A 25,865-nucleotide genomic window follows, 5' to 3' on the forward strand; every position below is an offset into this window, starting at 1 on the left:
CTCGCCAAATTTTGATGTTAATACTCATCAAACGCCACGCTAGTAATGGTAGAATGTCTGTCCTGTGGCGACTTGTGAAAATACGATATACGCAAACTGAGAATAAATCACTGAGGTCGTTCTGCAATTAACACTTTATCAAAATGCGAACTCATTGTTAAATGCATACTGAGTTACATAATACGGCATCCAAGGCTGTTCCTTGCAACTGCACAGACGCGACGTGGCTTCAGACACGGAGTGCATGCTGATACGAATCTAGAAGAGAACTGCGGCCTGACTCTAGTTCACAGGGCTCTTATTTATATAGCCATGGTGCGGACCGCCGTTTTCAGAATATAGTGAAAATTGTTATAGTAAACAGCATTTTCTATGAATCCCAGACGTGATCCTAAATCCTCAGCGTAATGAACTTCAATGATCAATAACTTTGTTTCTCCATCAGAGTGGGCACAGTGAACTTTAATTACAGGCATCACGTTTTTGCTGATCACTTTCTGGTTGCCAACATTGTAATTAGAGAGACTGTGTTGAGAATGGCAACAATAGAAACATTCTCCAACGCGCTGCCCCACATAGAGACATCAAATCTGTTACCGAGCGAGGTGGCGCAGTGGTTAGACACTGGACTCGCATTCGGAAGGACGACGGTTCAATCCCGCGTCCGGCCAACCTGATTTAGGTTTTCCGTGATTTCCCTAAATAACTCCAGGCAAATGCCGGGATGGTTCCTCTGAAAGGGCACGGCCGACTTCCTTCCCCATCCTTCCCTAATCTGATGAGACCGATGACCACGCTGTCTGGTCTCCTTCCCCAAACCAACCAACCAACCAACCAACATCAAATCTGTTGTAGCCAATTAAGTATCTTCGTTATATTCAAGTCATAAACATAATTGTTATTGTAATTCACTGTCCATAAGTGGAAAAGTGTGATGATCTTTCCATTTGCAAAATGTTCCCTATTAGGCACCCACTTGTAACTACAGGAGGGAACTGCCAAGGACGAGGTAACCATGAGGGAAAGAATGAATTCTTAACGAGAGGTGCTAAGAGTCAGAGCGTGTTAAGCCAAAAGTTTAAACTTTGTAGGGTACTTAGAAAATCTGAAAAGGTTCAGTCCAAGTACATAGAGGTGAACTGTACAGAAAGATTTCTGATCAGAAGACTACAGGGTCGTATCAACAGCAGCACAAAATGTTATAAAGAGAGCAGAATTCATTACGAATAGGAAGGTTGGGCAGAGAGTGACTTAAAGTCAACATTTCAATGATATTGTTGATCTCGTCCTAGATGACAGTAAACCAAAGAACAGTAGTTCAAGTATAGATGATGATGTCGCAAGCTTACGACGATAAGACAATGTATGAGTATACTTAAAGGGTACTTCAGGATGTCAAGGGGGATCATAATCTAATAATTTGAACTGGACAACAGAAGACGACAGAGGTGTGGAAGAGTTTAGGGTTGGTAGGAGAGATGAGAGAGTACACAAATATTCATGAAATACGGGAATCAGCTATGTAAGGCACTTAGCAAGTAGGACTGCCAAAGATGCCGAGATGAAATGGCTTCAGGGGAAATGCGAAGAAATGAAATTGAAAATTGTCATTGAAAGGACTGACACAGAGTATAGAAAAGTTAGAACAACTTTCGGTAAAGTTAAAGCAAGGGTGGGAACGTTAGGAGTGCAGTGAGAATTCTACTGTTAAATACTCAGAAGAGAGCAAATAGGTGCGAAGAGAACACTGAAGACCTATACAACGGGTATGACTTGTTTGATGACGTGGTTGAAGAAGAGATAGGAGTCGACGTGGAAGACGAAGGGGAGTTGCCGAAGCTTTTAAAGTCTTTTCGATCAGTTATAGCAAAAGGAAAAAGTGACATTCCTTAGGATTTCTCAAATCAATGGGGGAAGCGGCAAACAAACGACAACTGGAGTTACTGCATAGAATCTATGAGACCGAAGACATATAATCATCCTTCCGGAAATATATGTTGCATGCAGTTCTCAAGATAGCAAGAGCAGAGTTAAGCGTAAGAACCAATGCACAGGCAGCGATGGTTCCTAGTTGCTGAGAAGAATGAGGAACAAAAAATGGAAATAAAGAATGGAAACAAAAACTGAGGATCTGTTAGATGAAGATCAGATTGGCCTCAGGATAATTACAGACACCAGAGAGCGAGTTCCGTAGTTGGCTTAATACTACAAGCAGGACATCAAGACACGTTTACAGGATGATCCAGAATAAGCGTTCGACGGCGTAAATTGTTAAATATGTACGAAATGATGAGAAGAATACTAGTAATCTTTGGGGAAATGCGGGTAATGTAGAATAAACCCTAGAACCAAAAAAACAATAAGAATGGAGGACGAAGAACGAGGTGCTCGAATTAAATAGGAGGTACGACAAGGACGTAACTTTTCGTCTTTGCTATTCAACCTATACATCGAAGAAGCAACGACAGAAATAAACGAAGGCTTCTGGAATGGGATGGAAATTAAGTGTGAAAGAATATCCATGATAAGTATGGCTGATGACGTTGCTACCAGCAAGGAAAGTGAGGACGAATTACTGGACATAGTAAATAGAAAGAGCAGTTTAACGAGCACACTCTATGAACCGAGGATAAATCGAATAAAGGCGTTATTTCTGTCCCTATCCGTTTTTTTTTCGGACTCTCGCATTTAATGGAGACCTCAGAAAGTGTTATTCACCTCTGTCAAAATATACTGTTCGTAGCATTTACAAGGAAGAATGCTCTAGTCACCAAGACTACAAAGCATACTGGACTACTATATCCACGTCCATACTCTGCAAGACACTGTGAAATGCGTGGCTGTCAGTGGCAAGAAGCAACATCATTCAAAGCATAATTACATTCTCATTCCGTGACAAGATGTAATAAAATTCAGCACCAATACTGTCAAAATCTGTCAACAACAGTTCTACATTAAATGCGAGAAAGTATTGAGGACGGATGCAAAAAAAGAAAATAAAATAGAATAAAAACCACATACGTAACTTGCATTTGAATCGAGCAGTAAATACAGATTCGTAAGCAGTATCAAATAGACAGAAGTCCACAGAACGCCAAGTGACGAAGCCCACTTCTATTTTATGTGAAACACTACCACATACGGAACCATTTACTTCGTCCTTTTTACGGGCGTGAGCAGAACCCAATCAGAATACGAGCAACGTGTTTATAATCGAATTCGAAGAAAGTGTACCAAGGGTTTCCTTCCTAGCCTGTACATACAAAAGAATGAATTAAATTTGCCTTCTGCAAAAAGTAATTCAATATTCTCAACCGGTTGCTTTTGGCACCTATTTCTATTTTCAATAAGACACTGACTAAGCATAGGGCAGAAATTGTTCGTCTATGATTGTTGTATCATACTCCCTAAAGTCGCCTGTCTCCAACTTAGAGCGCAGAGCTTAATCAACTTGCACATATTTGGAGTAGGCTAGAAAGAGTGGTCAGAAAAAAATAATTATGAAGTAAGAATACTCTGAAACAATGTCTGCGCCGTGAATGTAAAAATATTACCTCAGACAATAGTAAAACACGTTCAGCTCACGCCATTGAAGTTAACAAAAGTGATAAATAGAAGAGGGATGCCTTCAAAGTACTAACATTGTCATATTTATGTAAATTATTATTTAATTTTTGTGTGAATACTTTTTCCCCATTGTGTGACGCCAACCGGTAAAGAATATATCATTACATTCTGCATAAGGCAAATTTAGCTAGTTCATTTGTATACAGAATAGGAAGGAAACCCCTTACCGTTAGTTTATCAAATAGCATCTGAGAGTGTGATCTTTAGTTCTATAAATACAGTTATTCTACATGAACAACGGTGTATGAATACTTTTTTCATCACTGTATCTGAGTTTCACCCCCGTGGTCTCACAGCTTAGAAGACGCTGGACGGTCCTCAGCCGATGCATCAGCAGATGACACTAATCTGAGACGGCTGCATTTCGGTAACTTTATTGACAAAGCAGTATGTCAAGAAAATGTAAGGTTTCTTACGAACCCCGATGTTTATTTCGACATTATCGTTGATTAAGTATTGCACTTCCTTCTACTTCTTCATGATGCATGTGTTGTGGACTATTTCTTCTTCCAAGATGTCAAAAGCCATTTTCACACATGCACAGCCTGCGGAAATGCCTCCACCAAAGAAGACGAAGTAAGTGTTCCAGAATCCGAAACAAAAACAGCTGCTAATACGAGAAAATTAGAAGGAGATATCCTCTGAGTATTGAAGCAACTTAAATCACTTGATAAAGGCAAGTCTTGTGTTCCAGACTGTATAACAATTAGGTTCCTCTCAGAGTAAGCTTATGCAGTAGCTCCATACTTGACAGTCATATACTACCGCTCACACTACGAAACATCGTTACCCAAAGACTGGAAAACTGCACTGGTCACACCAATATTCAATGAAGTTAGTGGGAGTAATCCACTAAATTACAGGCCCATATCGTTAACGTCGATACGCAGCAGGATTTTGGACATATATTGCGTTTGAACATTATGAATTACCTTGAAGAAAACGGTCTATTAACACAAAGTCAACACGGATTTACTTTACACACATCAAGTGTTGAGTGCTACTGACAATGGACTTAAAATTGATTCCGTATTTCTAGATTTCGGAAGGGTTTTTGACAGTGTACCACACAAGCGGCTTGTAGTGAAACTGCTTGCAGATGAAAAGTTGTCTCAGTTACGTGACTGGATTCGTGATTTCCTGTCACAGAGATCACAGTTCGTAATAATTGACGGAAAGTCGTCGAGTAAAACAGCAGTAGTTTCTGGTGTTCCCCAAGGTAGTGTTATAGGCTCTCTGCTGTTCCTCATCTGTATGAACGATTTGGGAGGCAATCTCAGCAGCTGTCTTAGGTTGTCTACAGATGACGTTGTTGTTAATCGTGTAATAAAGTCATGAGAAGATCAAAACAAGTTACAAAATGATTTAGATAAGACATGTGTAAGGTGCAAAAATTGGCCATTGATCCTAAATAATCAAAGTGTGAGGTCATCCACATGAGTGCTAAAGAGAATCGGTTAAACTTGAGTTAACCGATAAATCAGTCTCATCTAAATGCCGTAAATTCAACCAAAAACCTAGAAATTACAGTTACGAACATCTTAAATTGGAAAGAACAGATAGAAAATGTTGTGGGGAAGGCTAACCAAAGCCTGCGTTTTATTGGTAGAAGACTTGGAAAATGTAAATCTACTACCGTCCGTCCTCTTTTGGAATACTGCTGCGCGGTCTGGGATCCTTCCCAGATAGGACTGACGAGTACATCAAGAAAGATCAAAGAAGAGCAGCACGTTTGGTGTTACCGCGAAATAGGGGAGAGATTGCCTCGGACTTGATACAAAATTTGGGTTGGACACGTCTAAAAAAAGGGCTTTTTTCGTTGCGGCGTAATCTTCTCAAGAAATTACAATCACCACCTTTTTCCTCCGAATATGAAAATATTTTGTTGACGCTGACCTACATATGGAGAAATAACCATCATAATAAAATAAGGGATATCCGACCTCACACGGAGAGATAGAGGTGTTAGTTTTCTACCGCTCGCTGTTCGAGAGCGGAATAATAAAGAATCATTAGGAAGATGGCTCAATGAATTTTCTGCCAGGCACTTAAGTGTGATTTACGAAGTATCCACGTAGATGTAGATGCATACATACGTTCCTGATCTGAAGAAGAATGAAGTACACCATCGTATCCCCATTGACTGCTTAATCACTCGATCTTAATCCGATAGGAAATGTCGGCGCTGTTTGGAAGTGCTGGCGAGATATGACAGTCAGCATCCCTGCAATGGGTCTCCTGATTGTAATGGTACTTGAATTACGTAATAATTACGGCACCTCACCTCAACCTCTCGATATCAGCAATATTCTACTGCGTTTCTGTAAAATAGTTAACATATTTCTGTGACAACTTTCAGATTTGATTTCATTAGTGTAGAGGTACTTCGATACATCGATATGTATATATTGCAATGATATTATTCTTATATGTATTCTTTCTTTTGTTACTATGATCTTTGACGTACTTATAACTCTGATTTTAGGGCACATAAGCGGTTATTAGAGAGTCAAGCTTTGGTTGTCATGTTAAAAAGACGCAAATTGTTGCCAGTTTATGACATGTGAACTGTAACAGTGAGGAAGATATTTTCAAGTATGTTTTATTTTGTGAAGTGATGTTTTGGAACGAGTTACGTGATATTGCAACAAAAGTAATAAAAAAGAAGTGTAACTTAAATTAGGAGTGCTGATTACTTTTTTACATCACTATTGTCTTAACTTGCAAAACTTTCATCTTCAAGAATGGTTTATGAAACACATCTATAAAACTTTTGAATATCGCAGAATAACGCGTAGACCTCTTTGCATCCGAGTTTGGAATCATCACTACCTAGATTTTCGACGATTGAGCCATGAGTTCACAACAAGACCAGCGTGGGAAACACGAAAAGATGAGTGCCTAGTTTATCCCTTATTTCAGGAAATGACTTTATTAACTGTACTCTAATGACACCTGCCACATAATATAACTTTGTTGTTGCCCGATAATGCAATATTTAGCAGCGTGAGCAACACTACAATGATAATTAATTTTTGACCTTTGTTGTGGTAGGGTTGTTAGAAGATGGATATGCAACAATTCAAGAAGTTTGCGCCCTCTCCTACTTGTCGGATTAGCATTGTTGACTGTGTTAGACGGTGTTAGCTTTACCTCTACTTGGAGTGGTTAATTTTGATGTCCGGTCTTTTCATGAACCGCACACCTGTAGATTACGAATCCAGGACAGTAATAGACACAGTCCTTCGCTCAGCCTAAAACCAAAGCCATCTTAAGGCGGACAGCGTGCAGCAACGGAGCGGAAGGGTCAACCGGCCGGCCGCGCTCGTTCGCAGACTCGGCAGCACAGAACTCCAGGCGCGTCCCCAAAACAGCCGCCGCCGTCGCGGTGGGCAGTGGGAGGGACCCACCTGGGCAGCGGGCACAATGGCCGCGATAAGAATGGGCCACGCCATTCAGCCGCCGTCCACCCCTTGGCCGGTAAATTAATCAGAGCGGCGCGGCGGGTGCGCGATCGATAGGAGAGCGGGGAGCAGCAGCACAGTGCCGTGTGGAGTGGAGTGGAGTGGCGGTCCGCCGGGTTGCTCCTCGCACGCGCCGCGGCCGGGCGGGTCCCGCGCTCCGCGTGTGGCCTCCAGCGTGGTGCCCGGCGGCGTGTGAAGAGCGCCGACACGCCGCGTGGCCACAACTCCGCAGACACACACTGCTGCCCGACGCGAGGACGCCCGCCGTATAACTAACAGCGCCGACTTTTTCCTTTCCCTGCTGTCAGAGTAAATCCTCCTGGAACGAAACTTGTATCTGTTCTTATACTCGTTGTCAGGATTCTTAAGCGAATTTGTCTGGCATCTGGCTGTAGCTCTTACTCACGACAGACGCCAGAGAGGCTACTTTGTACTAAGAGACATATGTACAGTGTGTTTCGTTTATCTTTCTCACCCAAAATAACTTTTTTCTGACTTTTTATGTATCCCACAGGTGTAGAAGATACGGGATAGATGTTAAAATTTAGTTGCCGGCCGCGGTGGCCGAGCGGTTCTAGGCGCTTCAGTCCGGAACCACGCGGCTGCTATGGTCGCAGGTTCGAATCCTGCCTCGGGCATGGATGTGTGTGATGTTTAGTTAGGTTTAAGTAGTTTTAAGTGTAGGGGACTGATGACCTCAGATGTTAAGTCCCATTGTGCCCAGAGTCATTTGAACCATTTTTAAATTGTAATGATAATTTGTGAGTGATTGTATACATAAATTAGACATAGGTGCCCTCATTTATGTATACTATTATATGATTATCATTATAGTTTATAGATTAGTTGCAGGAAATATAAAATTAAAAAGTTTTAAGGGTGGTGTGAGAGAAGGATGGGACGAGAGCAACATATTTGTTCATCATGATGGTTTATATTTAAAAGATTATATACTGATATCTTAAACTACAGTGCTGCAAATGTTAGGGAACCGATTTATTTTTGATACCTGTGAACAGACCACTTGTTGTTGTTGTTGTTGTCTTCAGTCCTGAAATTGGTTTGATGCAGCTCTCCATGCTACTCTATCCTGTGCAAGCTTCTTCATCTCCCAGTACCTACTGCAACCTACATCCTTCTGAATCTGCTTAGTGTATTCATCTCTTGGTCTCCCCCTACGATTTTTACCCTCCACGCTGCCTTCCAATACTAAATTGGTGATCCCTTGATGCCTCAGAACATGTCCTACCAACCGATCCCTTCTTCTGGTCAAGTTGTGCCACCAACTTCTCTTCTCCCCAATCCTATTCAATACTTCCTCATTAGTTATGTGATCTACCCATCTAATCTTCAGCATTCTTCTGTAGCACCACATTTCAAAAGCTTCTATTCTCTTCTTGTCCAAACTATTTACCGTCCATGTTTCACTTCCATACATGGCTACATTCCATACAAATACTTTCAGAAATGACTTCCTGACACTTAAATCTATACTCGATGTTAACAAATTTCTCTTCTTCAGAAACGCTTTCCTTGCCATTGCCAGTCTACATTTTATATCCTCTCTACTTCGACCATCATCACTTATTTTTCTCCCCAGACCACTTATCTAAGTGAAAACAACAATTCTGCATCGTATATAAATAAATGCAAGCACCTTACATTATTTTTATTAATTAAACAACTTATACATTGGTACTAAATACTCAAATGTTCTTGTTTAGTGTGGGAGCAGACGAGGCGCTGTTAGTCAAAACTTCAGTGTAACTAAAAATATAAGCCATCTGAAGATGCGTATGGCAGCCCGAAACCGGTTATGGTGCTAAAATAAAACATTTGAAAAGATTTGCAGCTGGTTGTGTCATTCACCAACTATCATTAACAGCCGTAGAGTCCACAAGATCCAGCAGATAAAATAACATTGAAATAATTGTCTTCTCAAAATACTTATCCCCTCTGGTCCTCTTACGTGTTTCACTGCGTGGAACTGAAAGAGTCCGAGTTAGATAATTCTGCACTTATAATCCACTTGATAGTCTCCTTATTCGTTTCCTATGCCGTCACAAAAAGGCGACAAAACTGAAATGTACAATTGTCAATTTTCAGAAGGGCAGCTCACATTGCAATAAAGTTTCTCGGATTCATTTCGTAGAGTATCTGGATGCAACAACTAGCATTCGCAGTGAACTATTACTGCTACTGCTATCTAAAAATAGCAGCCGACTTCCGTAGTACGAAGGAAAAGAACACATAAGGCGCATTCAAAAAAGAAACGAGCCGGAGAGAGTACAACTAAATCCGCTGAAGAAATAGTAGCGCTGTTGCCTATACAACAAGGTGCGGTCGCTGCAAGGGCGCCGAGGCTACAAACTCACCGCTGGAGGGACACGGATGCACATACAAATAACAGAGCGAGCACGTGCCGGAGCCGACCGCCCAAGCATTCTTCCGTGCTGAAAACGACGAAATAGATGCCTCAGCAGAAAAGGAAAGTGGTACACCACTTTACTACAGTGAACTTCCTAGTGGCGAAAGAAGTGCGGGGAATGAAATAAATGAAAGAATGGCACAAGCGTACCAGGAGCACTGCAAGTAACAGGGCGTGGCGCAAGTGACTCAGGGAAGGATGAATGTTGTTGGTCGATGACGCGCGATCTGGAACGCCCCACCGCTTTACCGATGCAATTTTCCAACAAATAGATACCGTCGTTATTGAAGACCGGGGAGTTAAGGATCCCAAGACAAGCGACGGATCGCAGCGATCCGTTGAATGGGCGGTCGATCGCCTGGTAGATTACAAGTGTGCGGGAAAATGGCAGTGATGTGTAGCAGATCGCTGATCGCATGTATATCCCAGGCAGTCTGACGGATTTACGCGATTCGTTCACACCATATGGTTGCCTGGATGGTTACCAGCGGTATGTGGCAATGTGGCTGCGAGTTGTTTCTCTATTTATTAAGCGCAGTTGTGTTATTTGGTTTCGTATCGCTTTGTGCGCGTCGACTAAGAAATTTACGATAGACTTATTGGTTATCCACGAACCACGAACTACCCTGAGAAATGAAAGGGAAGCCTGAGATGCCGTCTATATTAAGAAATCTCCTATTTTGCAGTGATTACCATTTGGAAGCTTGTGGTGTAGAAGCAGAAGTGATCGGAAGTTCAAAGCAATATTCACCATACGATGGGCCCCATCTTATAATTTTGCATTATTTATGAAATAATTATACGCATTATTAAGCTTTTTGACTTCTAATGACTGACATATGTATTTAGTGTAATCTTAAGAGGACACTTTAATTTAAACGTTCAGGGCAAATCTGTTACACAGTTGTACTAAGTCCTTTGTCATTTCATATAATCTAATTCTCCTTCACACAATTTATAACAAGAGTTACGGTAATCAGTAGTGCTGCTATTGACATCTCTATAGACACATCGAGTAACTTTTGTAGGCCTCAATACTCGAAGTTAAACAATACGACTAATGAATTAAAAATGAGTTTAGGACCGAAAACGCTGAAACGAATTGGGCTGCCACACTGGAAAGATGTAGACATCCTATATGGTGTCAATGGAATGTGTAATGTACTCTGTAACGTGACCTATGATTTCCAAGAAGTGTATCTCAACACAAGTTTCACAAGTTTAATAACTTATAAATATCGTCTATTATGTTTTTCCAGTATTTGTGGGGATAAGGAAATCAACTACATCTACATCTATGTAATTACTCTGCTATTCAAAATTAAGTGCCAGGCAGAGGGTTCAATGAACCACCTTCAAGCTATCTCTCTACCGTTCCACTCTCGAACGGCACGCGGGAAAAACGAGCACTTCAATTTCTCTGTGCGAGCCCTGATTTCTGCTATTTTATTGTGATGATCATTTCTTCCTATGTAGATTGGTGCCAACAGAATGTTTTCATAATCTAACTGGTGATGGAACTTTCATGAGAAGATCCCGTCGCAACGAAAAACGCCTTTGTTTTAATGATTGCCAATCCAATTCACGTATCATGTCTGTGGCACTATCTCCCCTATTTCGCGATAATACAAAACTAGCCGTCCTTCTCTGAACTTTTTCAGTGTCATCTGTCAGTCTAACCTGATACGGTCCCACACCGCACAGCAATGTTCCAGAATAGGGCGGACAAGTGTATTGTAAGCAGTGTCTTTAGTAGATCTGTTGCAACTTCTAAGTGTTCTGCCAATGAATCGCAGTCTTTGGTTTGCTGTACCTATAACATTATTTATGTGATCGTTCCAACTTAGGTTATTTGTAATGGTAATCCGTATGTATTCAGCTGAATTTACAGCCTCCAGATTTATGTGACTTATCACGTTATCGTAATTTAGCGGATTTCTTTTAGCACTCATGTGAATAACTTCGCACTTTTCTTTATTCAAGGTCAATTGCCACATTTTGCACCACACATATATCTTATCTAAATCATTTTGTAAGTAATTTTGGTCATCTGATGACTTTACAAGAAGGTAAATGACAGTATCATCTGCAAATAATCTAAGAGGGCTACTCAGATTGTCTCCTATGTCGTTAATAAAGATCAGGAACAATAGAGGGCCTATAACACTTCCTTGCTCGATGACTTTCCGTCTACTACTACGAACTGTGAGCTTTCTGACAGGAAATCGCGAAACCAGTCGCACAACTGATACATTACATCAAAAATTGAAAAGAAACATTGCTTACGTAGAGAATATTACGAATACAAAACCTCAAAGCATTCAGGGAAATTAGCAGTGGTGATTAAATAAGAGAGAGGTCATTACTAACAGGTAATAGTGTTCCCAGTAATTGTGCTGAACAGACAGAATGCAGACGCAAACAACGGCCGGTTACATGTTCGTGAAATACCATAAATTTTCTTTAGTACATTTACCATAGCTCAAGATCTGTGGACAGGTCTGGAGTAACCGCAAATACCACCTGAACAAAGAAAACTGGCGCGAAATGCCATGAAACGCGCAACTAAAAAGATAGCCAGGAACTCCAAGTGCCCTACATCATAGAAAGTATCTTTAAACCCCTATGTAATGCCGAATTGACTACTAGATATCACGAGAAGCGGACCCACCGATACAAATGGAGGCGGGCAGTACTTGCGTTCTCAGTAGAGAAGCAGTAACACCGGAATGAGCCGTTGAGGAGAGTTCACTGTCAGTTACTTCGAACGTGCACTAGTCGGTGGATAACTTGAGTGAAAAATTTAACTCTTAGAAAGCTGAGGAAGTTGACTGTTGGTGATGTGATTATGAAGTGGAAACATGAAGGAACAAACCAAGGCCAGGCTGACTCATGTGCTGACGGACAGGCACCATCGAGTACTGCAAAAGTTTGCTTAAGAAAAAAAAAAAAGAAATAAAAAACTAGCGAAATTTCAGAGGAACCACTCGTGAGTTCCAAAGTGGTACCAGCAGTCCATCTAATACAACGACTACCAATAAAGAGTTGAAAAGGGTAGGGTACAGTGGTCAACCAGTTCCTTATAAGTCACATATATGGAGACGATGTTAAGCGATGCTTGAGGTTTTGTAAAGAGTGACACCACTGTACAGTGGATGAATGGAAAGGTGTGAACGCGCGATACCTTGTGGTAATCCGATGGATAGGTTTGGGTGTGGCAAATACCAGAAGAACGTAGTGTTAACAGCTAAGTATGGAGAAGGAGATGTTACAGTAAGGGGGTGCTATTTGCGGTTAGAGTGTGGATAATTATAGCATTAAAAAATCGCTAAATGAGGAGGACATGAACACATTTTAGGACGTTGTGTAGCGTGCTCAGTAGAGCAACAGTTCCGAGACGGTGACTATGTTAGCATGAAAATGCACTCTGTCATAAAGCTGCATCTATGAGGTAATGGTTTGTGGACAACATCATCTCTGAAATGAACACGTCTGAAACCAATGGAATACCCATGGGAAGATAGAACGTCGACTTCCCTCCAGACTCCAGCTTCCAGTACCAATGCGATCTCTATCTCCTGCTCTTGAGGCAGAATAGACAGCCATTCCTGCACATACATTGAGACACCCCGACCCCAGCAGAGTCCGCCATAATTGCGGAGGGTGGACACAAATGGCTATAAGCACCATGGGACTTAACATCTGAAGACATCAGTCCCCTAGACTTAGAACTGCGTAGACCTGACTAACCTAACAACATCACACACATCCTTGCCTGAGGCAGGATTCGAACCTGGGACCGTAGCAGCCGCGTGGTTCCGGACTGAAGCGCCTAGAACCGCTAGGCCATAGCGGCCGGACAGGGTGGGCACACCGATATTAATGTTCACTAGTACTTCTGTCTGTGTACCTTTGATCAGATGGTGTATGTATTGGTATTATTGTAATAAAGGAAATAATAACAGGGAAAGAAGAAAAATAAGAGAGCAAGAAGGAAAGAGAGAAATCTTTACTGCCAAACAGTCAAGAGTGTGTCCAGTATAACTGGTCTGCTTCTAATCTCAAGACCAAACAGTATGAGCGCTGGAAGTATTTTAAACATTGGATGGTTCTTCAGCCTTCAAGCTATCGGAAATGCTCCTATCGTTATTGACAGAACATAGTGCTCTGGTTGTACAGCTAGTTTCATCAGTTCACTTTTGGCACCATATGCTGCTACGCAGATGTGTCTATAGTTACATCTTTATTCGGAGAATCAATCTGTAGTGTGGGACATAAGGTACTTTTTGTTGTACCTTATATTATAGTTTCTTCCAGTTCCATTTGTTTTTGATGTTCGATTGCTTATGCACCTGTATGTGAGCTATTTTTTGTGTAACTTTATTTGCACTACCCCTACAAGATAGATACACAGACGGGTAGCAAAAATTTGTTGTAGTTTATGTCTTACAAGACTTTTATTGACATTTTAGCGGAAAGTACTCGCGAAATGTACGGCATCTTCCTTCGAGTGTGCCAGTTAAGACTTTTCGACTTTTGTGTTAAACTCTGTTAAACAATCCTGTGATCATTTGCTTCTCTTTCCTTCATATATGATCTATGTCTTCTGTTGGTTCTACCCGGTGAATGTCAGCTACACTTAAAATTATTAAAGTCTGAGACGTACAGGTGTTTTGGATTCAATGTTTTCTAGGGACAAACTTCTATTTCCCCGTATCTTCTGATTGAGTCACAGCCTGCAATTTTCTTTGTTTACACCTGACCTAATTTGACCGTTTTGCACATCGTTATATGAAATATTTATATTACATGACCGACTCTGTTACCCAACGCAATACAGTTTAGAAATTTCTCAGCTTACCTGGACAGTCATAATTATTTTAGAAATGACTGGTTTCAAACTTTCCAAACGGCACTCTCCAGATGTCAAAATAATTATTAAAATTTCTGTACAATTTGAGGTGTCAAACGCAATACGTGTATTTACATTTCCATTGTAATAACAATTCTGCGCTGTCGGTGCCTTAAAAGGCATGATGTCAGGAGGAACTCCTCTAACTGCTAATTTTTTCAAGTTGTTAACGGAGCTCTTCCTAATATCATCCCTTTCAAGAGCTGTGGTTGCCCGGAATTTAGGATAGTTTATGACTACTTTAAAAGTATCCTTCATAGCAAACAAGAAGCAGCAGTACAAACTGTAGAATGGACGAAATCAGTTCATGATGGACGCTTACCTACAGTAGATATCTGCCCAATAAGCAACCCACACCTGTTGCTCAGCTTTCCAATAATATTAACGGCAGCAGGACTCAACGATGTGAACAAAAACCAACAGTTGGAGGGGAAGCGCCCTCTAGTGGACCTTAGTCATTGCTGCATCTTTACTTAACGATTAGGTGTTAGATTTACCTTGTAAAAAGTAATAAGTATTCTCTGCCTAAGTATTCTCTGCCTAAGTATTCCCTGCCTGTATCATCTTCACTTAAATGAAACTGTTCCATACGCATGATGTATTTTTACCGCTTTTGTAATCACAGACAGTTGTCGATAGAGGCGTTTTCTGACTTTTTCTTTTCGATTCCGATGTATAAGTGTAGAAGAATAGTTTTAAGTCAGTGACAACATATGGTCCTCCTGTGGACATATTGGTTAAGAGAATTTTTAATTATCTCGTTGTTTTAAAGTAGTACATCTTTTTTCATGTGTAATATATTATTTTTTGATCTTAGTTTTAGGTCTTGAAAGCTGTGTTATTGTTTTCAGCATCATAGCTATAAAGTTTTTGCAGCTGTTATTTCGCGAGCAGTCTTTTCCATCATACAATGTGATAATTGCTGTCATGAGACGCTGTTATGAACGTGGTTACAGCAGGAACGACACTAGAGCCCCCAGCGGCGAGAAAGCAGACTGGAGTTTCATTTTTTATTATTTTTCTCCCTAGTTAACACAATAATTATTCCATTTTGTGTACCAAGCATTAGCAAAATCATCAAGAGTTATGAATTATCGTCAACTAACAGAAAAAAAAAACACGAGAATCACGCTGACTCAGTGAAATAAACTACACGTAGTTAATGAAGAAATACTTACGACCATGTGTATAATTGCAGCTTACTCCACTGAAAGCAAGCATCTCCGGCAGTAATTCGCTAGAATACCGCCCTTCGATTGTGCCATTCCAGCACTAATCGAAGCGATAGGTTTAGCATCTGCCAGCCAGCCAGCCAGCCAGCAGCGGTCCTGCCAGCAGCCAGCAGCGGTCCCGCCAGCAGCGGTCCAGCCAGTGGCAGCAGCAACAGCTGCTGCAGCAGCGGCTGCGACCCCGTCTGCGACAGCAGCAGCTGCGGTGTTCCTGCCAGCAGTCGCCAGCAACGTGGGACTTCGGCGTCCGTCTTTGTCCGTCTTCGTCCGTCTTCGTCCGTCCCCGGTTTTCCTCTCTCGTTTTCCGTCCCGTACCGTCTTAGTTTCTACCGGTCGTCATGTCAGCCTCCACCACCACTGCCCCTACTACCACCACTGCCATAGTTTACACTTCGCCCTCCACCGCCGCCACCACCATTACATGGTGTGCCCAGTCGCCCCCCACTCTCTCCATCCTCCCTCTTCTAACTTTCCCTTCGCCCTCGCTCTTTGTCGCCCCCTTCCCAGCTCCTTCCTCCTGCTCCTCTACCTCTGATCCCATCAGCCCACTCCCCCAGCCTGTCACTGCAGCTCCAGCTAGGGTGGTGGCCCGACGGGCCACTGTCCATGCCCCGCTCTCCCCATCGCCATCGCTGTCGCCGTCGCCGTCGCCGTCGCCGTCACCGTCACCGTCACCGCCATCACCTTACACATCGCCATCTCCGTCGCCGACTACTGCGTCCACGCCAGGACCTGCCGCTTCCCACCAACTCTCTGTTGCTCCTGTACCTCATATCACCATCCACGCTTCCGCCGCCCTTAAACGCCCTACTGGCACACCCACCTCCTTCACTCCCAAGACGGCCCCACTTCATCCTCCTTGCCCCCCCCCCCGAGGATGCCATGGATGTCTCCCTACCTGGCCATGCTCCCTCCGCCTCCTCCTCCTCCTCCCCCCCTCTTTATACAAATACCTCCTCTCCCATCCCGATCCTTCCCTTCTCGAGGCCCAGAACCTCTCTCTCCTCCTCCACCAACACCTCGCTGGTGCCCCCATTTCACTCCTCAGACGGGATTAAGTTCTCATCTCCTACCCCAGCCCCACCCTCCATACTGACATGCTCTCCCGCCTCCCCATCACCCAGTTTGGCCCCAATGCCTCCCTTACCCATGCAACTTCTCCATCACCTAACCACCAACCCCAACCCCTGCATCGCCGCCGACCCTCACCGCCGTCATCACTTGGCTTAGTCCGACGATCACAGAGGAGGAGGTGTTGGCGGAGCTCAAGGCGTATCCCTCGCTGGAGAAGTGGGCGATCCGCCACATTTTTAACTCTGCTGGCCCCACCCGCCTTATGCGGGTTTTCTCCGAGGACGCCCCCTCCACTGACCGTCTCCTGAAGGAGGGTGCCCTCCTCTTCAGCCAGCGCTATAAGGCCGGCCCCTCCCATTCCCCTCCTCAATCCCTTCGCTGCCAGAGGTGTCTGCAGTGCAACGCACACCCAACAGCCAAGTGCCGCAAGCCCCCACCTGCCCACATTGTAAGCAAGCGCACTTGCTCTGGCAGTGCCCTAACCTTCAGTCCCCTCCCTCTTGTAATACCTGCAATCTCCCCCATCCCACCTACTCCCAAAAATGTAAAGCCCGACACCCTCCGATCAGTCCTGAACTCACCATCCCTGTCCGCCCTCTGGAAATCCCCACCCCTCCTGCCAATTCCCTTCGTCGCCCCCTCCCCCCACCGCTGAGGACATTGAGGACATCATCAGGTTCCTCATCATTGTCCTGCAAAACGTCCACCCTTTCCAGCACCCTCACACCCTCCAACAGGTCTCCCTCGCTGCCCGTTCCGTCTTCCACCTAAAAATGTGTGCCACCTACTCCCACAACCAGGCCCACTTCACCTTCTCCCGTCTGGACACCCTCCTCTAAATCCCCTTCATGGTGCGACAGCACTGTATCCTGTTTAACAACATCTGTTCCCTTTCCGCCACAAGAACCCTTGCACACCCTTGCAACCCACCACGTGGATGCCTTCCTCCTCAATGTAACCTTCATCCAACCCCAGCACATCATTCACACTGTGCCCTACCTTCTCCACCATTTCGATAATCCCCTCCCGATTGTGCGTGGCAGAGTTGCCATTGTTCACCACCGCCAGATCCCAGTTCGTCTCCAACCTCTCATTCCTGACCCCACCAAACACCTGATCCTTAGTCTTTTCTTGCCCGGCCTTACCGTCACCTGCGCCACCATCTATGTCCGCCCTACCGCCCCTATTCCTTTCGACTTCCTCTCCCACATTAATCATACCTTCTCCTCCTACGTGATCGCTGCTGACCTCAACATCCACAGTCGTTCCGCTACCCAGTTTGGCAGTGGCATTGGTTCCTCTCCACCCTCCAAGGCGACCCCATTCCCATTCCCCAGCACAGCTGCCCAGAATCCAACTCCACTCCTGAGGTCATCCTCTCCTCCCCCAACCTCCATGGCCGCATAGCGGTGGATGTCCTGGACCCTATTGGTAGTGACCACCTCCCTGTCCTCCTCACCGTTTCAGATGGTCGTCGCCCCTGTCCCGACCCTCGTAATGACCCTCCCCCGAAGTACGTCCATGATTATTCCCGTGCCTACTGGAATGCCTACCGGGATGCCCTCTCCACCCAGGTCGAAGGCCACCCCTTCACCTACCACCACTCTGACAATGTTACCCATGCCACCTCCTTACTTCAGCAGACCTTGTCTGAGGCTGTGGAGGCCCACGTCCCTACTGTCGTCATCCACCCCCACCATCCTACCTTACCCCCACAGGCTGTCCTCCTCCTCCGTGAATCCCGCCATCTCTACCATGCCTTCCTCCACACTCATGACCCGGACACACTACGACACCACCGGCAACTCCAGCAACACATCCAAAACTTGCTCATGGCTAAGAAATGCCGGGGTTGGCGACAGACCTGCACCCGTTTCAATGCTACCCTACCTATAAACTCGTCCAAGTTCTGGTCAGCCTTCCATCGCCTTACCGGAACTAAACCCTCCCCCTACTATCCTCTTCTCCATGACGATCACCCCTTCCCTGACACCCTTAGTCAGGCCAATCACTTTGCCTCCTACCTTCCCAATGTCTTTTACATCCCCAACGATCCCCAGTTCTATTAGTCCCTCTTCCCGGATGTCCACGATCGAACTGACACCGCTGTCCTTCCCCTCGCACCTGGTTTCCAGTATTTCGACAATATTGCACACATGGAACTCTATGCCCCTATCACTACACAGGATCTCATTGCTACTCTCCGCACAAATCGCAACACCGCTCCTGGTCATGATCGTGTCACCTACCACCACCTTCGTGAAGCTCCTGTCTCTTTCCTCTCCACCCTGGCCAGGCTCTACAATGTAGTACTATCCACTGGCTACTACCCCGACCTGTGGAAAACGTCCCGTATCCTGATGTTCCTTAAACTCCGTAATCCGCCGTCCGCCGTCTCCTCCTACCGTCCCATCAGCCTTACCTCGGTCTTCAGCAAGGTCCTGGAATCCATCCTCACCTGACGCATCCACCAGCATCTCCGCCAGCACTGCCTCCTTCCCCGTTACCCATTGTGGCTTTCAGCCGTCCTGCTCTTCCGATGACCTTTTCCTCCACTTCACTCATCTCCTTTCCGAACAGCTTAATTCCCATCACTCCGCAATCTTCCTCTCCATGGACCTTGAACGTGCCTATGACTGCGTATTGTATTCCGGTCTCCTCTTCAAGCTCCAAACCTTCGCCCTTTCCATTAACTACGTCCGTCTGATCGGCTCCTTTCTCTCCCACCGTCCTTCCTACCTCACCATCCATAACACGGATTCCTACACCTTTTTTCCCTCTGCCGGTGTGACCCAAGGCTCCATCCTCTCTCCCTTCTGTACCTTTTGTATACGGCGGACATGCCGCTGCTGTCACCCTTGTCCACCTCCTCCAGTTTGCCGATGACACCGCCTTCCTTGCCCTTGCCCTCACCCTGCAGCGTTCCTAACACCTTCTCCAATCCCATCTTGACCGGTTCATTGCTTGGTGCAACCAGTGGTTGCTCATTGTCAATCCCTCCAAAACCCAGGCGATCATTGTAGGCAAAACCACCGCCTCCTCGATTTCTATCTAACCATCTACAGCCGTCCTCTCGCCCTCACCCCCCACCTTAAGTACCTTGGCGTCACCCTCGACCGTCGTCTTTCCGGGACCCCCCACCTCCAGACAATCCAAGCCAAGGTATGCTCCTGACTCCGTCTCCTAAAGCTCCTTTCCGGCCGTATGTGGGGTCTGGACCCCTTCACCATACTCCACACCTATAAATCCCTCATCTGCCCTAACCTCTGTTACGCTCATCCTGCCTGGATCTCTCCCCCCCCCCTACCTTTTACAAATACCTTCTGATCCTTGAACACCATGCTCTCCACCTCGCCTATCGCATCTGTCTCCCCTCCCCCACGCGGGTCCTGTACGACCTCATTCCGTTCCCTCCCCTCCTCCTTTTCCTTGAAACGATACGGATCCTCAACACCTCCCATAAACTCGATCCTCCTCACCCGCTTGTCTCCCCCATCCTCTCCCACCCCCGCCCACTGCCGCACCTGTATTCCCACATCCCACCTGCTCTCCATCTCTCCACCCTCCTTTCCCTCTCCGAAGGTGGCTTCTGCCAGCTCCCCCTCCCTGATGATGCTCTCCTTCCCTCCATCTACCCTTCCTACCAACTTTTATCCTCCCTCCCTCTTCCTGTGTTTGTTCTTTGGGGCACCCTCCCTCCCTTATCTCCTTCTCTCTCCCTTCCCTCTCTCCTCCCTTTCACATCACTCCTCCCCCGGGCTTCCCCTCCCCCGTCCCTCTACTCCTCCTCCCATCTCCGCTGCCATTGGCATCTTTGTTCTCCCCTCTCTCCTCCCTCACCCTTCTTCCCCTCTAGGCAGGTCTCCGGACTCGCACACGTTACGTGGACATTCGCTCGCCGGAGATCATTGCCATACGTGTCTCGTGTGTGCCGTCGTGTTTTGTCTTCAGTGTTCACCGTCACGCTCCATCGTACACGTGTACTATCAACGTCATCAGTGATTGTGCGTCGTGTCAACAGTTTGTAGTATGGATTGTCATCGAGTGTGAACGGCTTCATGTTTTTTATGTTCATGTGTCTCCTGTTTTTTCCCCCCTGTTTTGTTCCAACTCATGTGTCTTCTCTGTTTTACCATTGTAGTATCTTGTCCTGAAGAGCGGCGTATTGTGCTGCTGCCAGCCTACCTTTTTTTTATACGGATATTAAAATCACAATAAAGAGAAAAAAAACTGAAAGCAAGAGAACATAAACACATATTTCACTCTCATAAAACATATAATTCTGGCTCAAAAAATGGCTCTGAGCAGTATGGGACTCAACTGCTGTGGTCATAAGTCCCCTAGAACTTAGAACTACTTAAACCTAACTAACCTAAGGGCATCACACACATCCATGCCCGAGGCAGGATTCGAACCTGCGACCGTAGCGGTCGTGCGGTTCCAGACTGTAGCGCCTTTAACCGCTCGGCCACTCCGGCCGGCTATAATTCTGGTGTTTGTAGTTATAATGATAGACACATTTCTTGACACATAATAACTTGCTATGGTCTCTAATGGTTCGCACTTATTTACACTTCATTCGACTTTCCAGAGCACCAATATTTTTGTAAATGTAATTGCCTTTGCTTCAAAAAAGAAAGTCTTTATTTTTCTTGCTGTTTGTGGCTCAGATGTAACAACAGTTGCGAAATTGTTTCCTTGCGAGTCGGGAAACAGTTTTATTGCCTCTAACGTTTAATTTTCACGCATGCGTCGTGGCTTATTTGATACGTCAAATAATTTAGGTATTCCATTTCGCAAGTTTCCTTCGTTCCGAATTCATTCATTTGACTGGAAGTGTAGTGAAGCAAACATCATTTAGTTTCTGCTGTTTATTAACCACTTTCTTGGTTCTCAAAAGAGAACGATATTCAATAGTAAATATCTGTAAGTTACCAGAGAATCATAAATAAACTGTCCCGTTTCGCTACTCTCAGCGTCCGATGGAAACCTAAAAAAAGAATGTTGTGTCTTCTTCTTGTTGCTGTTACAATTTATTGCACTACAGACGCTCGCATTTGTAAAACCCATTCTACAAACCTATATAAACAATATTACTATTATGCTTTCGCTCTCACAAGGACCCCCCCCCCCCCCCGCCAAAAAAAAAATCTGCATTATAACTTGCTGCCCACTTTGCGCGGAGTTATCGGAGCGGGTAACGACAACAAAATGGAGTGTCGCGACTGCTATGTTAGACTGTGGCTATGATAACTGTGCTCGTAAGTTGATATCTGTCTCGTTGCTTCTGACGTTGCACAGATGTTTTGTGTTAAAGTGTCTGGGGCGACTGGCAGCATCGCCAATGAGCAGTCAAAGTGGCCAGAGAGAGCCTGTAATTTTGTAGATCAAGGATGCCAATTCTGTTTTGGCTCTGGCACTGTTCGGTTATTGTGTGTAATATGGTGTGATAACAAAGTGACTGCTCTGAATTAGCAGTATAGTCAGAAGGAAACAAGCGATGTGTAATTGCAGCCTGGGTTTGAAGCTGTGACAGTGTTACAAGAATTATAAATCGCAAATTATTTGGGGATGAGCGGATGTCAACAAGGTGATAATTGCTGCAACTGCGCACATGGCAAGCCGTGTTGAAATAAAGTGTTCTTGAGTGCACTGAGGCATTATGTTCGACAAAGTGGGCTCTTTCCCGTATTTTCTGGAAGACATATTTGACTCGTAACCGAATTGAGTAAAGACGTTATTCGCCTAGCAAATCTTTCCACTTTACAGTTGTAAATGAAGTCTTGGTATCGTAGTTCTGTAAGGACTACCTGGTCCTTATAACACCCCTACTGCTATTTCACTGAAAGCAACTGTATTTTTCATGTTCTATTCGTTATCAACTAATTAGTAATGTCTTACATTTACTTACTTAGACGTCCATCATTAAATTGAGGAAATACATTTCTACAACAATTGTCTTTTAGGAACCATGAAGCTAGGCGCTTGCTCTGTAAACTGACTGTGATCTTGCGCCTTGGGCACTATCATTACTTCAGTGAGAACTGCTTTTCATGTCGTACCTTGAACGACTAGAGGTAGGACGTTCCTAAACACAGGACTTATACATTAGTATATTAATAAATGTCTAGCATTTGGAACAAGGCAGCCCACAGGTTCAAGGTACATAATGATATCGTGGTGCAACGGTACTGATGGTAAAACGTGCCTGTAGCTATAGTTTTCGCTATAAGCGTAAGCTAATGGATCAGTGCGAACAGACGTGAGTTTGACACAGGGCGCATTATTGGCATGAGAGAATATGATGCGTCAATCCAGAAAATTCAAATTCATGTGGGACGAAGCATTTCGGCATTGCAACGGGTGTGCGCAGAATGGTTCACGGAAGATCGTAGAACACGACGCACGATGAGATGGACCTGGTAGCACCATCCAGACCACCGCCTCTCCCCCCCCCCCTTCCTCCCTCCGATAACATCACCACCTCATCGAAATGACATTAGCCGGCCGGTGTGGCCGAGCGGTTCTAGGCGCTTCAGTCTGGGACCGCGCGACCGCTACGGTCGCAGGTTCGAACCCTGCCTCGAGCATGCTTTGTTTGAAAATGATAGCCACATTTCGCTTCGCCACAGGCAGGAAGAGCGACATCACAGTGACAGCATTCGCACAACATATATAGCGCCATCTCAAGGCCTTATGGTGTGGGACGCTTTTGGTAACAACCACAAATGGCTGTTGGTGCGTGTCCAGTGAGCTGTGATCAGTGAGACCTACGTGAATGACATCCTGCGACCTGTAGCTATACCCTTTCTGCACAACATCCCAGACGACACTTTTCAGCAAGACAATGCATCACTACATCTTGCCGCACGAACACGTGCCTTCTTGGTGTCACTGGATGTCAGCCGCTTGGCCTGGCCCGCCAGGCTTCTTGTAAATCGAAAATGGTTCAAAATGGCTCTGAGCACTATGGGACTTAACATCTGTGGTCATCAGAACTTAGAACTACTTAAACCTAACTAACCTAAGGACATCACACACATCCATGCCCAAGGCAGGATTCCAACCTGCAACCGTAGCGGTCACGTGGTTCCAGACTGAAGTGTCTAGAACCGCACAGCCACACAGGGCGCCTTAAATCGAAAATGTCTGGGATATGGTGAAACAATGGGTGCAGCGCTGTGATCCAATTCCAACCACCACAGATGGACTTTGGAACCAGGTGAAAGCAGCATGGATGGCTATAACCTAGGATGCCATTTACGTCTTATTCGCATCGATGCCGTCACGCATGGAGCAACTTATCACGGCCCTTTGCATAATAGGTAACAGGACACATGCTGAACCGAGTTGATGGAAATGCTAATCATTTCTTCACAACATACTAACGTACGAGTCCTGTGCATATGAACGTCCTATCTCTATTCGTTCAAGGTGTTCTGTGTTTTTCTGAACATGAGTGTAAAACTTGTCAGTTTAGTCGATATGAACTTCATTACTACGGAGATTTCATCAGTGCAAATGCCAAATTTAAATGTCACTAAAAGTAAGTTTGACTTTGTAAGACTACTCATAACGTCAGTTTACAGATAATAGTATTTTTATACGCCAAAATTCCTAGAAACGAGGGAATTATCGTGAGGTCCAATTTCTGTGGGGTTTCAATGTCCACTCTGTTTATTTCCAATCTACAGGCAACTTACAATATGTAGACGCCTTTGACATCATCGAGACTGATCATTTTAACTATTTCATTTTAACTATTTTAGCCACCAGAAAGACTCCAGACGGTATAAAAATAATGTAGTTCTTTGATTCATAATTATCTTTCTTACCACGGTACGGCTGGTATGTTTCAAGAAATTCATAACATCGTATCTCCCAACGTTGAGCTACTGCGAGTCTTTACAAGAGATTAATACTCTGCAGATATATATTCAGATAATACTGTAGCTTGTACACATCCCATGTTTCCCCATTGGTGACTGTATAATCGGGAAACACCTGTATTGTAAGCATCGCTATGTCACCAATGTATATCACCGGTAGCAGGGCTTTCATTACAGTTTTAGGAGTTCCCCCAGACATCAATGCCAATGAATTTCATGTAAGCTTTTGAAATGCATGTGTAATCTATGAGCTATCCTCATGTGTTATGACGGCACTGTTTCTGATTCTCACTTCCATGTTTATTGGTACTTTATATTTCAGCCTTCTCCCAGGGCTGGCTTCCGTCCTTCCTTCCACTGCCATCGCCCACCCCTTTGACTTCCTATGTGTTTACTTTTATTTCTTCTCTGCATTGTTCTAAAGATGGAGTGACTCAGTCAACTTTTTTATGGGTTCTCGTCCCCTCCATTTCCCGCTCTACCACCAATTTCCCCCCCCCCCCCACAGGTGACTGTGTAGGTCATAAAAGTGCATGTATCTAAAGTTTTAAACATGGCTACGTAGTCAACGACCTTTTACAGCCCTCGGTCAAAACATTTAAGTCTTTTGACCTGGTTTCGACACATCTATGAGTGCCATCATCAGAAATAAAATGTTCAAATTGGCCTATAACATAAGTACAAGATTATGGGAAAAATTTTTATATAAAATTGTAAGTACTGATTAACAGTACAAGAAAGAAACAGCACTTACATGTCACGTTCAAGATAAATATCAAGCAATAAGGCTTTAGTCACAAAAATTTAAAAAAGAATACATGGAAATGGCGCCACTATGGGCTGCTCATACCTATGAAGCCACAGGTAGCAACCTACTGAAGCGCCCGCATTAGCAACTGCCGGCAGGTGAACACTACACCAAGAGTGCCATCTAGTAGCCGTAAATATAAGTAGGCTACTCAACTTGAAGTTTATTAAAAAGTTTGAATATACGGTCAATGCCATCAGTAGGTCTACTGTAGATGACCAAACAGTCATCAACTTGTCTGACATAAGAACGTTATGAGAAAATATCTTTCACCATCGAACTCGAAAACGAGACCCACCGAATAAACTTTCTGGATTTGACGCTTACAGTAGAAGAAAATAAAATCTCATTCAATGTTTTTCGTAAAGGAACATACACTAATCAGATCGCACCTGCATCTTCCATGCACCCACAATCTCATGAAAACGCTTTCT

This window comes from Schistocerca cancellata, chromosome 3, assembly GCF_023864275.1.
Source record: "Schistocerca cancellata isolate TAMUIC-IGC-003103 chromosome 3, iqSchCanc2.1, whole genome shotgun sequence".
NCBI lineage: Eukaryota > Metazoa > Arthropoda > Insecta > Orthoptera > Acrididae > Schistocerca > Schistocerca cancellata.